This window comes from Molossus molossus, unplaced genomic scaffold (genome assembly GCF_014108415.1).
Source record: "Molossus molossus isolate mMolMol1 unplaced genomic scaffold, mMolMol1.p scaffold_m16_p_6, whole genome shotgun sequence".
In the NCBI taxonomy this organism is placed as follows: domain Eukaryota; kingdom Metazoa; phylum Chordata; class Mammalia; order Chiroptera; family Molossidae; genus Molossus; species Molossus molossus.
Genome location: NW_023425399.1, coordinates 24173092 through 24178110, shown reverse-complemented (window position 1 = coordinate 24178110; position 5019 = coordinate 24173092).

The window sequence follows — 5019 nt, the reverse complement described above, 5'->3', positions numbered from 1 at the left end:
TGATCAGTTACCTCCCTCATGCACCCTGACCTGGGATCGAACCCGCAACCCCTTTGGTGCACGGGATGATGCTCCAACCAACTGAGCCACCCGATGGGGCTTGCCTACCTTTGTTTTGCTACCTATTCCCTTCCATAAGTCACTTGAAGTTGCTTTAAAAAGACACTTTTTACTATTTTTAGAATTACACAACACTCAAACTTTAAAAATAATAGTTCCTTCATGGAAAAAATAGTTCTCATCAGAAGGATGAGCTTCAAAAACCCTGAAGTTTCCCTTTTACTCGGTTGTTTAACATTTCACATTAGCCAGAGTTGCTGTTTGTAAACAGCCCCAAGCTCCAAAGTGCCCTTTGTGTCTACTTTCCTGTTTTCCTCAGATCACCTGTCTGTGCCCACTCACCACCTTGGCTTTGCTTTGGGTTTGATGTATCTCCTGCTGGTCTCTTCCTGGTGGAAATGTCCGTGGAAACAGTCAGCACTGGAAAGGGACACGCTGCAGCCTGAGGAACGACAGAAGCCTGGAGCAGGCAGCCCCTACCCCCAGCTGCTGCGGACTCCCCAGGCCTTGGGACAGCTTTTCCTGTAAGCGGAGCCAGGTTTGTTTCAGACGAACCGTGGCTTGAAAAAAAGTGCCTTTTGCTTCTTCAGCAAATCGGGTGTATAGTATGAAGCAGCCATGTACTTTTATTTTCCTGGTCTCTCCAGCACTGTTCTGTCTTCGCAAATGTTCTAATGTGAACATGCCAGAGCACTCTACCTACTATACCCAGACCTCCACACCTTCCCTGTGCCCACTGCAGACTGGAGGGCACGTAGCATGCCAGGCAGCTGGCAAACCCAGAGAGGTTAGGAGAGGCTTCTACACTAAGTTACACTCAGCACTTTAAAACCAAAAAAAGCTCAGTGATGGGTCATTATAGCAGGAGCCCCACCTGGGGTGAGTGTGATGTGGCTGGATTAATCCAGAAAGTGGAAGATACGTCACGACAAAGGAAATTCTTTCAGCATCCAGAGATGATGTGACAGACACTCCCAGCCTTCTCCCTCAGCACGTTTGTCCTCGTCGCGACCAGTGGACAGCAGCATCGCCTCCTGCCATGAGCACTCGAGCCTGTCTGAGTACTGAAGGGACGACGGGAGAGGAATGCGGGTGCACTTGATCAGGGTCCCCAGGCCACACCTTTTGGGAACCCAGGAAGCAAGTGGTGCTTGCTTCTGTTGTGGCCTAAGAAGGAGCAACTTTATTTGTTTTATAGCTTTGCTGACATCTCACCCTGTCGATGAGAAGAACCGGTATCTTTTTACCTTCGGGTGGTTTACTATTCTGTAAAGAATATGTGTAAATATTTTGTACAGAGCCCTGTATGAAATACACAGCCATATGTGGTTACTAATCTCCTCTTCTGTCATTCTCTGTTGTCCACCACTTGTTGGGAGTGGACTCTGGTCTTAGACAAATGACCTTATGCTTCCACCCCAGCCTGGGACTGCTGTGGGCTGTGGACTCCCGGTCAGCCTCGACTTGCCTGGAGCGCTGGGACAATACCTGCAGCCCCGTTTCTGTTTGGCTGCAATGAGTGTGACCCACACACCCCAGCTGCAGCCAGGGGCCACACGCGGTGTGGGATATTAGTCTGGGTCGATCGTGACTTTTTCATACTCTATTCTGGGGAAGCCCTTGTTTCCAAAGACCGACATTCGGGTTTAGAACCTAACCAGAGCTAATGTGCACATAACTTTGCCTCCACGTGTAATTTCTGTCCCAAAGGAGCTGTGAGATTTTTTTCTTGCCAGGCTTTCTCAACATCATCCTAACACTCCCCGCTGTGGGGTGGTGGGAGCCCAGGGCAGTGCCAGGTGCCTGTTGCCTCCACCCCGATGGGCCGATCACGGAGGCAAGAATCCGTGTCGTCTGGGATGTTTATTATTGTTCCCCTGGCCCAGAGTGGGGAGGGGAGGGCACCCAAGGCTGACTCGTCCATGACTCTGAGAACACAGGGCTGGCCAGCACACTGCCCTGCCTCGGAGCTCACACCAGAATTGCACTGAAGGAACAATTTGAGTAGCAGATTCACTGGCGATTTCCTAGGAGTTGATGAGTGTAGACTTTTTTTTTTGGTACATGCCCCTAGCAGGAACCGAACCTGGGACTCTCTGATCTGCAGGCCGATGCTCCAATGCTGAGCCAAACTGGCCAGGGCAAGAGTAGACTTTTTAAAATTGGAATACTGAAGGAAGGTTATTTGTGGTGTAGGAAATATTCGTGGGTTTTGTCCCCCACTTGGAATTTCTTGAGAGTATCTTTTTGTTCTTCATAATGATTCCCTTTTATCCCACCTGAGTTTATGCTCATGAGGTGACTTACAGTGGGACCCCTACATAGCCTCAGAATGGGGCAGGTCCCCAGAAAGGCCAAGAGAGTAGAGAGTGGGAACGTTTGGCCCCATCCCCTGACAGGAGGAGAGGGAAGGCTGGAGATGGAACTCTACAAACTCTTGATTCAGGGATTCTGAGAGCTTCTGGGTTGGTGAACACAGCAAAATGCGGGGAGGGTGGTACACCCAGAGAGGGCTTGGGAGGTCTGCACCTTCTCCCGATTCCTTGTTGATTTCTTACATTTCTGAGTTATATCCTTTATGGAAAAAAAAAAAAAATCAGTAAACGTGTTTTCCTGAATTCTGTGAGCCCTGCTAGCAAATTATTGTTTTGGGGGGGGGGTTGTAGAAACCCCTGAATTGGCCCTGGCCGGTCTGGCTCAGTGGTTAGAGTGTCGGTCTGCGGTTCAGAGAGACCCAGGTTTGGTTCCCGCTAAGGGCATGTGCCTCGGTTGCAGTTTGTCCCGGGCCCTGGCTGGGGTCGTGTGGGCGGCAACCACTCGATGTGTCTCTCTCAGGTCAATGTTACTCTCTCCTTCCCTCTCTCCCTCCTGCACTGTCTGAAAATGAATGCAAAGAATCTTCTCTGGTGAGGATAAAAAAAAACAAAAAAAAACCCTGAATTGGAAGTTGACCAGATAGAAACGTGGGTTAGCCTGGGAACTCTGTTTGCAGCTGGCATCCTTAATCAAGCAGTCTTGTGGGGCTGAGCTCTTTAACTCGTGGGATCTGATGTTAACTCCAGATAGTGTCCGAATTGAATTGTTGGACACCCAGTTGGTGCTGGAGAATTGGGGTGGCAGTGTCAGGAAATACCACACAATATGCGAGGGTGAGGGGAAAGTAGTGTAAAAATAACAGCTGAATAAAAAGTGTGGGTGGTCCGGCCAGTGTGGCTCAGTGGTTGAGCATCAACCCATGCACCAAGAGGTCGTCAGTTCTATTCCTGGCCAGGACACATGCCCAGGTTATGGGCCGGATCCCCAGTGGGGGGCATGCAGGAGGCGGCCAATTGATGTTCTCTCTCATTGATGTTTCTATCTCTCTCTCCCTTTCACTTCCTCTCTCTCTCAAATCAATAAAGGAAAAAAATATATAACATCAATTTAAAATAAAGTGTGGGTGTCCTGTAGATAGCAAAGCCCAAGAGTTTGGGGTCTGGAGATAGAGAACAGTGTCAGTGGAAAGTACTTAGGGTTCAGATCAGGGACAGCTCTGAGCACAGGAGGGGAGTGGGACTCTAGGCAATTTGGGGGTGAGGCTGGGCCATGACCAAAACTTGGCCTCATGGCAAGTGTGTTACTTATTGGCAGTTTCTGCAAGTTCAATGTCTCTGAGATTCATTGTCAGTAACAGTAAGATAGGGGCAGTCCCATCTCACACGGATGGTTTAATGAAATGATGTTGGGAAAAATGCTTTACAAACTATGAGGTCATGCAAGTGTTTTGATTCCATTTGGTGAACACTTACTAATCAGTAAATGCGTTTAGCCAGCCCTGTACTTGTGCCCTATGCTCGTCCAGAGATTAAGTGGTGACTGGAAGGAATAGGCCAAAGGCTTTTGCAAATCCAACCAAAAGATGATGGGGTCTGAGTTTTGGCCTGACCTCATCTTCTTCCCCTGCTCTGCTGTCTCCTTCATGTTTTCTGCTATGCTCCTGCTGCCGTGTCTCCCGTCTTCACAAAGACCCTCTACTTGCTAGCAGTATTTTTCCCAGACTTACATATGGTTGAAATTTGCCCCAAAGCCTTTGTGAGCCAGCAAGGCTGTGGGCCTGCCTCCAGCTTCCTGCTTTTGAGTGGCTTTCATGGCAGCTCAGACTAGAGGAAGACGAGGTAGCTCTGGCGTGGGCTGTGGGGCCCACCCTCCACTTCCTGCCCACGCCGGCAGCAGCTGCTCTCTATCTGAACAGTGGGCTTCCACTCGCCTTTTCCTGCTCTGAGAGACAAAGATTATGTTACACAAGTACATTTGGGATCTGCTGCTGCTTCCTCGGGTAAGTGGTTTGAGTCCAGAGCTCATGTGATTTGGTTTCAAGTCTGCTCTGGCCAGTTGGTGATGGGTTCTCAAGGTCGAGGGGCCCCAGCCTGAAGTGACCCATTGGGAGAGCACTTGTGAACCTGCCTATCTTTTTTTTTTATTATTATTATTTTTTAATCCTCAACCAAGGACATTTTTCCATTTTTTGTTCAGGTAGAGTGGGAGGGAGAGAGAGGAACAGAGAGAGAGAGAAACATCGATGTGAAAGGAACACATCGAGTGGCTGCCACCCACACAACTGACCAGGGCCGGGGACAAACTGCAACCGAGGCACATGCCCTTAGCGGGAACCGAACCCGGGTCTCTCAGGACCGCAGGCCGACGCTCTAACCGCTGAGCCAAACCGGCCAGGGCTAACCTGCCTATCTTTGATCCTTCGCTGTAGGCTAGAACCCTGGGGATGCCCCACCCCTCCATTTTGGCGGCAGCAGAATCGAACTCCCTGTGCGTGTTGGCATGGATGGAGTGGGCTGGGTGAGAGACGCAGCCAACCAAGTCCCTTCTGCCTGTCTTGTCCGCTCCTCATTCTGATGCAGCCATAAGTAAAGAAATACTTCCATGATACTTCTCTTAATGAGAATGGTGCAAGGGCATTGCAAA